The sequence below is a fragment of the Eriocheir sinensis genome, chromosome 30, assembly GCF_024679095.1.
Source record: "Eriocheir sinensis breed Jianghai 21 chromosome 30, ASM2467909v1, whole genome shotgun sequence".
NCBI lineage: Eukaryota > Metazoa > Arthropoda > Malacostraca > Decapoda > Varunidae > Eriocheir > Eriocheir sinensis.
The window spans coordinates 3,450,414-3,459,925 of NC_066538.1; positions in this window are offsets into that span (position 1 = coordinate 3,450,414).

The window sequence follows — 9,512 nt, forward strand, 5'->3', positions numbered from 1 at the left end:
AAAATCGGTTATGAGGAAGACAACAGTTCAAGAAATTAATTAAAGGGAACGAGAATTAATTGATATGATGCGATAAAGGAATAATGTTGGTTATCTAATTCAGTGGTTGTTTTTGAAGTGTGTTTATGACAAAAACATAACATTGCCAAGGTTTCCACTGTACATATTCTCAGTTTCCTTGCATATTCTTCGCTCTCAGAAACCATTATATTTCCAAGGTTTCCAGTACATAATCTCTCAGAAACCATTATATTTCCAAGGTTTCCAGTACATAATCTCTCAGAAACCATTATATTTCCAAGGTTTCCAGTACATAATCTCTCAGAAACCATTATATTTCCAAGGTTTCCAGTACATAATCTCTCAGAAACCATTATATTTCCAAGGCTTCCAGTACATAATCTCTCAGAAACCATTATATTTCCAAGGTTTTCCAGTACATAATCTCTCAGAATGCATTATATTTCCATTGTTTCCAGTACATAATCTCTCAGAAACCATTATATTTCCAAGGTTTCCAGTACATAATCTCTCAGAAACCATTATATTTCCAAGGCTTCAGTACATAATCTCTCAGAAACCATTATATTTCCAAGGTTTCCAGTACATAATCTCTCAGAAACCATTATATTTCCAAGGTTTCCAGTACATAATCTCTCAGAAACCATTATATTTCCAAGGCTTCCAGTACATAATCTCTCAGAAACCATTATATTTCCAAGGTTTCCAGTACATAATCTCTCAGAAACCATTATATTTCCAAGGTTTCCAGTACATAATCTCTCAGAAACCATTATATTTCCAAGGTTTCCAATGCATAATCTCTCAGAAACCATTATATTTCCAAGGCTTCCAGTGCATAATCTCTCAGAAACCATTATATTTCCAAGGTTTCCAGTACATAATCTCTCAGAAACCATTATATTTCCAAGGTTTCCAGTACATAATCTCTCAGAAACCATTATATTTCCAAGGTTTCCAGTACATAATCTCTCAGAAACCATCATATTTCCAAGGTTTCCAGTACATAATCTCTCAGAAACCATTATATTTCCAAGGTTTCCAGTACATAATCTCTCAGAAACCATTATATTTCCAAGGTTTCCAGTACATAATCTCTCAGAAACCATCATATTTCCAAGGTTTCCAGTACATAATCTCTCAGAAACCATTATATTTCCAAGGTTTCCAGTACATAATCTCTCAGAAACCATTATATTTCCAAGGTTTCCAGTACATAATCTCTCAGAAACCATTATATTTCCAAGGTTTCCAGTACATAATCTCTCAGAAACCATCATATTTCCAAGGTTTCCAATGCATAATCTCTCAGAAACCATCATATTTCCAAGGTTTCCAATGCATAATCTCTCAGAAACCATCATATTTCCAAGGCTTCCAATGCATAATCTCTCAGAAACCATTATATTTCCAAGGCTTCCAGTACATAATCTCTCAGTATCTTTGTTAACACGTGAAGAAATAATAGAGAAAAGCGGTTATGAGGAAGACAACACGTGAAGAAATAAAAGGGAGCGAGGATGAGTCGATATGAAGTGATGGTGTAATAATGGTGAGATTATCTAATTCAGTGGTTGTTGTTGAAGTTTGTTTATGAAGAGGAGAACCCGTAAAGAAAAAAAAAACAAAAAAAAAACGAGGAAATGAATAAAAATGAAGCAATAAGTAAATAAAGAAGAGGTTATTTAATTCACGGTTTCTTTATCAATTGCATGAAGAGGAGAACAAAAGAAGAAATAAAAGGGAGAGAATGAATAAAAATGAGGTAATAAATAAATAACGAAGAGGTTATTTAATTCACTTAAGTGCGTAATAATAAAAAGGGTGAAGTTTTCTATAAATTAAGCACGTAATGAATGATTAAAGTGGAGATTCATGTATTATTCACAGGTTATTAGTTTAGTTGCAGTTGAAATGTGTGGAACAGTTCTTTAAAGGGACTGTACGAGCTAAATCATGATTGAGGAAGGTGATTATTATGAATGAATAACAAGTGTTAATAGCACAAAAACTATGTTGGATCCGACACCCCCAACAATTTATATTATGCAACTAGGTGTCTAAAATGAAAAATTCTGAAAAGTAAAGATGGCGCCACTATAAACACTTGCCTGCGCCACAACGGGCTGGGGCCGACCATCAGGCCCTACTATGATGGCCTACCGGCGCCACAGGCCAAGACGTAAAAAAAAAACCTACTTTGTTTATAATGCCATGTTGTAGGGTTCATCAGGGCTAACAAATGTTATTATACAATGTCGTGTCTACAATGCATGGGTAAGCCAGGAAAACAACTTGAAGAGAACAACAAGAAGATGGACAATCTGTTGATCAGCGTCTGTGATGCCGATAAATATGAGGAACGTAATAAAAATAACACTCTTCTTATTATGATTCTGGAGAGCTGAAGGAACGGTATATAGGAAGAATAATACCAAAGCTACACCACCACCACCACCACCAACAACAACAACAACAACAACAACAACAACGACAACAACAACAACAGCAACAACGACAACAACAACAACAGCAACGCTAAAATGCTGCTGCTCGCCCGCCGTTGAAAGCTCCGGAAGGAAGCAAAAATGGTGAAGGTTCATAAAAGAGGGAACGAAACGAAACGGAAGCAACAAATGCGTGGAAATTAAAACATCAAAAGTTACGCATCCCAATTTTGGCTCCACGGAACTTAAAGGCGATAAATTTTGGCTCCACGGAACATAATGCAGATAAATTTTGGCCTCTCTGAACATAAAGAAGATAAATATGTGAGTAGAAATCAAGGAAAATTAAATATACGAGTTGAAGCGAACGGAAAACATACAAACAGAACGAAAAGAGTATATAGTTGTGAGTAAAGCGAAAGTAAGCAGATCTATGAGTTTGGACGAAAGGAAAATAGAGATAAAATTAGAACAGAAGAACAATAAAGGGAAGGAAAACGAAGGGGAAAAAATGTGAATAGAAATGAAGGGAATTATATGTAGAAACGAAGTAGAAAAAAACTGCAAGCGCATTGGAATAGATAAATTAATGAAAAAAATAAAGTTAGACGAAGATAAATAAAGAGATAAAAAGACAAAAAAATAGATTGACGAAAGAAAGAAGAAAACAAAGTAAAGGAATAAGGCAAACAAGAGAGGAGGAGAAAAAAAAATCATAGAACACAAAAAATAAAAGAAAAAAGGAAGAATAATAAACAAACACGAGCGAAAACAAAACAAAAAAACAAGACAACGCCGACGGAGCATTCAAGAAAAACAAAGAAAACAAAGCAAAACAATACAGCAAAACAAGAGAGGAGGAGTAAACAAAAAAATCAAAGAACAAAAAAGAAAAAAAAAATGAGAAGAGTAACAAACACGAATGAAAAAAAAAAAAAAGAGAACGCCTATTGAACATTCAAGAAAAACAATAAAAAAACAAAAAATCACACACACACACACACACACACACACACACACACACACACACACACACACACACACACACACACACACACACACACACACACACAATAGAAAGACAAACGACTGCCTTGATTTATTCATTCATATATTTTTCCTTCCTGGAGGGACAAAAAGAAAAGAAAGAAAAGAAAAGTAACTGTTGGAGCCTTTTTCAAATATTTACCTCCAGGGAGAGAGAGAGAGAGAGAGAGAGAGAGAGAGAGAGAGAGAGAGAGAGAGACCCCAACCCACACACACACACACACACACACACACACACACTCACACACAGAACAACAGACAGACACATAAAAACAGAATAATATGTATTTCCTTTCGGGGGAGGGCCAGGTGGAGGCAGAGGGGGAGAGAGGAAGAGGAGGAAGAGGAGGAGGAGGAGGAGGAGGAGGAGGAGGAGGAAGAGAGAATGTGGGAGAGGCAGAAAAAAGGAGGAGGAAGGAAGGGGAGTGTGAGTGATAGGACAGCTCTCTCTCTCTCTCTCTCTCTCTCTCTCTCTCTCTAAAAGGGTTACAGCTCACAGTTTTCTCTTTATTATACTGCTTCCTTGTCCCTCACCTTTCCTCCTCTTCCTCTTCCTCTTTTTCCTCTTCTCCTCCTCCTCTTCTTCCTCTTTTTTCTCCTTCTGCAACGCAATCTCCTCAAAAAACTACACATACACAGCTATCTGCAGCTTTCTCTTCCATGTTTTCCTCCTCCCATGCTTCCCTGTCACTCACACTTTCTCCTCTTACTCTTTTATCCTCCTCCCCTCTTCCTCGTCTTCCCCTTTTCTCCTCTAACACAACCTTCGCAAAATCCAACACGTTCACAACTTTCTGCAGCCTGATCTTCTATGTTTCCCTCCTCCCATGCTTCTCTCCCCTCTCCTTTATGCAGCCTTCTTTTCTATGTTTCCCTCCTCCCATGCTTCCCTCCCCCTCACCTTTCTGCAGCCTGATCTTCCATGTTTCCCTCCTCCCATGCTTCCCTTCCCTCACCTTTCTGCAGCCTGATCTTCAATGTTTCTCCCCTCCCATGCTTCCCTTCCCTCCCCTTTCTGTAGCCTAATCTTCCATGTTTCCCTCCTCCCATGCTTCCCTGCCCTCACCTGTCATCCGCCCACCTGTGACCACCTGTACGCGGCCATTACCTTATCTTTTAATACAACACTCCTATCTGATCATCGCGTGAGGCCAAAATAGTGAGGGGAAGTGAAGGGAAAGGAGGGGAGGGAGAGGGGAAGTGAGGGGAAGGAGGGGAGGGAGAGGGGAGGTGAAGGGAAGGAGGGGAGGGAGAGGGGAGGTGAAGGGAAGTAGGGGAGGGAGAGGGGAAGTGAAGGGAAGGAGGGGAGGGAGAGGGTAAGTGATAGGAAGGAGGGGAGGGAGAGGGGAAGTGAGGGGAAGGAGGGGAGGGAGAGGGGAAGAAGAGGAAAGGTTTATGGAAGAGTGTAGGAGGGGTTAAGTATGGGAAGGGTGGGGAGGGGGAGGAGAAGAGGGGAGGGTGTTAATGGGAGGGTAATGGGAGTGAGGGGAGATAAGGGGAGGGTGTTAAGGGTCAGAGTAAAGGGGTGGATAATTGAAGGGAAAAAGTGAGGGTAAGCAAAGGTAAGATAATAAGTTATGTGTGAAGGAAGGGGAAGAAAGGGGAAGAAAGGGGAAGAAAGAAAGGGGAAGAAAAGGGGAAGAAAGGGGAAAAAGAAAATGGAAGAAAGAAAGGAGAAGAAAGAAAGGGGAAGAAAAGGGGAAGAAAGGGGAAGAAAGGGGAAGAAAGAAAGGGGAAGAAAAGGGGAAGAAAGGGGAAGAAAGGGGACGAAAAGAGAGAAAGGGGAATAAAAAATAGGGAAGAAAGAAAGGGGAAGAATGGGGAAAAAGAAAGGGAAAGAAAGAAAGGGGAAGAAAGGGGAAGAAAGAAAAGGGAAGAAAGAAAAGAAAAGAATGGGGAAGAAAGAAAGGGGAAGACAGAAAAGGGGAAGAACGAAGGGGAATATAGGGAAAGAAAAGGGGAAGAAAGGTTAAGAAAGAAAGGAGAATTAAGATAGGGGAAGAAAGAAAGGGGAAGAAAGAAAGGGGAAGAAAGAAAGGGGAAAAAGAAAATGGAGGAAAGAAAGGGGAAGAAAGGGGAAGAAAAGAGGGAGAAAGGGGAAGAAAGAAAGGGGAAAAAGAAAATGGAGGAAAGAAAGGGGAAGAAAGGGGAAGAAAAGAGGGAGAAAGGGGAAGAAAGAAAGGGGAAGAAAGGAATGTGAAGTAATGGGAAAGGGGAGGATGAGGGGAAGTAAGGTAAGAGAAGGAGGAAAAAAAGAAAAGGGAGGGAAAGGTAAGTTAGGGAAAAGGGGAGAGGGAGGGGAGGAGGAGGAAGAAGAGGAGGAGGAAGAAATGGGGAAAAAAAGGGCAGAAAAAAGGAAAATGTGAGGGGAATTTTGGGGTAAAGTGATTTTTTCTATTTATTTTTCATTATTTATTTACCTTTTTCCTTTGTAGTTTCTCTCTCCCTCTATCTATCTGTCTTTCTATCTATCTATCTATCTATCTATCTATCTATCTATCTATCTCCCTATCTATCAAAATCTCCCTTCCTTTTCTTTATAAACTTGCTAATATGTTCTTCCTTTCTATTCTCCTTCTGGTCTTCCGCCTCCTCCTCCTCCTCCTCCTCCTCCTCCTTCCTTAATAGTTGGTTTGTCTGGGAGGAAGGAGGCGTCGCTTCTTCCTTCCTCCCTCCAGACACGCTACATCAACCACAAGGAGGAAGGGAGGAAGGGAGAAGGAGGAGGAAGGGAGGAGGAAGAAGGCGGAGGAAGGGGAAGAGAGGATAGCGTTGGGGAGGATGGGAAGAAGAAAAGGAGCGAGGAAAAGAGGAGAGGAGGGGAGGGATAGAGAAAGAGAGGAAGGGAGAGAAAGAGGAAAGAAGGGAGGAAGAAGGAGGCAAGAATGGAGAGAGGGGGAGGAGAAGGAAGAAGGAAAGGGAGGAGGAGGAAGAAGGAGGAAGGGGAAGAGAGGATAGCGTTGTGGAGGATGGGAGGAAGGGAAGGAGGGAGGAAAAGAGGAGAGGAGAGGAAGGGAGGGGAAGAGTAAGAGAGGAAGGGAGAGAGAGAGGAGGGAAGGGAGGGGGGAAAGAAGAGAGGGAGAAGGAGGAAAGAAGAGGAAGCGGAGGATAGGAAAATAGGGGAGGATAGGAAGAAGGGGAAAAAGCGAGGGAAAGAGGAGAGAAAGGGAGAGAAAGAGGAAGGAAGGGAGACAAAGAGAAAGGAAGGGAGGAAAGAGAAAGAAGAGGAAGAATGGAGAGAGTGGGAAGAGAAGAAGATGGAAGGAGAAAGAAAGGAAGGAAGGAGAGGGAGACGAGGAGAAAGGAAAGAGAGAAAGGAAGAGAAAGAAGGAGAAGGAGAAATACAAAAAGAAAAGAAAATAGAGAAGAAATAAAAATAAGATGGAAAAGGAAAAGAAATCGAGAAAAGAATGAATGAAAAGGCGGATTATAAAAAGAAAAGAGAATGAAGTTAAAAAAAGAGAAGAAAGAAAAGGATGGAAGGAAAGAATACAGAGGAAAAAGAAGAGAAAGAAGGAAGGGAAGAAGGAAAGGAGGAGAAAGGAAGAGAAGGGGAGAAAAGGAGAGAGAGAGAGAGAGAGAGAGAGAGAGAGAGAGAGAGAGAGAGAGAGAGAGAGGCCTATACATGTACTGAACGCGTTAAAACCATGAAAAGAACGAACCAATCAGATGCGCAGGAGGAGGAAGAGGAATAGTAAGACCTCCTCCTCCTCCTCCTCCTCCTCCCGCTCTTCCTCCTCCTCCTCCTCCTCCTCCTCTTCCTCCTCCTCCGTGTGACCTGTGACCTAGCGTGGCATTGTGGGACGTGAGGGCACACACGAGAGAGAGAGAGAGAGAGAGAGAGAGAGAATAAGGTTATAATTTTAAGCTAAATCTCTGCCACTCTAAATGGTTTTATATATTTACTTACCAGAGAGAGAGAGAGAGAGAGAGAGAGAGAGAGAAAATGGGCGCGGCAGAACATGTTATCAAAGAGATTAACTATTTTCAAGGATTATATATAAAAAAACCTTACTAAATAATTAAATAAGAGGATAAAGAAGGAAAAAAAGAAAAAAAAGAAAAGAAAAGGAAATGAAATAAAAGCCGGTGTAAAATATAAATGAATGGAGAAAACGAGAAACACACACACACACACACACACACACACACACACACACACCTGGAAAATAAACAATTAGTGGGTTTTAAGATGTTTTATAAGCAATGAGAGAGAGAGAGAGAGAGAGAGAGAGAGAGAGAGAGAGAGAGATAAACAAGGGGCCCATAGGTAAGCAAACACAGGTAAACTTCTCAATTAACCTAAAGGTGTGTGTGTGTGTGTGTGTGTGTGTGTGTGTGTGTGTGTGTGTGTGTGTGTGTTGCTGGTAAATAAATTATAGTGTTGCAATATGTGGTACAAACTCTCTCTCTCTCTCTCTCTCTCTCTCTCTCTCTCTCGCTCTCACACACTATTTCCTCGCCTCAAAAGCTTCTGTTTTCTTACTTTCTTATTTTCAAGGTTTCCAACAAGTACTTTTCGCCCCAAAGAAGGAGGAGGAGGAGAAGGAGGAGGAGGAGGAGGAGGAGGAGGAGGAGGAGGAGGCTGTGGTATACTTAATATAATAACTTAAAAATTTCTGCCGCGGACTCAAGACATTTTAAAGAGGAGGAGGAGAGGAGGAGGAGGAGGAGGAGGAGGAGTGGAGGAGGAGGAGTGGAGGAAGAGAGTAGACTAATATATAAAAGCAAATGGGCGAGGAAGAGAAATTACAGATAAAAAAAAATTGGAGGAAGAAGAATGAGGAAAGAGGAGGAGGAAGACGAGAATGATAGAAGAGGAGGAGGAGGAGGAGGAGGAGGAGATTTCAAGCACGTGGATAAGAGTACTAGTTTTTCCTCCCTTCCTCTCCCTCCCTTCCTCCTTCCTCCCTCCCTTCTTCTCTCCCTCCCTTCTCCTCTCCCTTCCTCCCTTCCTCTCTCCTTCAGGATGTGTTGCTTCTCCAGGTGTTGCGTGCACGTGTTTCCCTCCCTCCCTCCCTCTCTCCCTTTCCTCCCTTCCTCTCTTCCTTTCTCCCTTCTTTTATCACTTTCTGCTCTTCCTTCATTCCTTCCTACAGTTATCTTCCTTCTATCCTCTCTTCTCCTTCTTCTCTCTTCTTTCCCTGTCCCTTCTTCCTTTCTGCTTTCCTTCTCTCCCTTATTTTCTCATTCGTTAATTCTCTCTCTCTCTCTCCTTATTTTCTTCCTTCCTCTTTTTCTTCATCTCACCTCATCTCTTTTTCTCTCTTCTTCCATTCTCTCTCTCTCTATCTCTCTCTCTCTCTTACCAACATCATTTGCGACTCCCTCATTTTACATCTTCCCCTTCTACCTCCTCCTCCTCCTCCTCCTCCTCCTCCTCCTCCTCTCACACCTGGAGGAAGCGATGATGTCTGGGTTTACCTGGAGGAATCTTAATTAGGGGAGGAGGAGGTAAAAGTGAGAGATAGAGAGAGAGAGAGAGAGAGAGAGAGAGAGATTAGATTATATAAGACGTTATTAAATTATTTTTCGGGTTAAACCACAAACCACACACATACACACATCCACACGCAAGTACACATTTTCCACTTAAAACTTATAAACAGAAGCTACTTGAGAAAACCATAAATTAAGTGGATTTTCAAACGTTAAGTGGATGAGTGAGTGAGTGAGTGAGTGAGTGTGAGAGTGAGTGAGTGAGTGAGTGAGTGAGTGAGTGAGTGAGTGAGTGAGTGAGTGAGTGAGTGACTGACTGACTGACTGACTGATTGACTGACTGACTGGGTGACTGACTGACTGACTGACTGACTGACTGACTGACTGATTGACTGACTGACTGGGTGACTGACTGACTGACTGACTGACTGACTGACTGACTGACTGATTGACTGACTGACTGGGTGACTGACTGACTGACTGACTGAGTGGATGGATTTCAGTCATTCAAGAAGTCCGTAACTTGAATCCTCACCTGTACACACACACACACACACA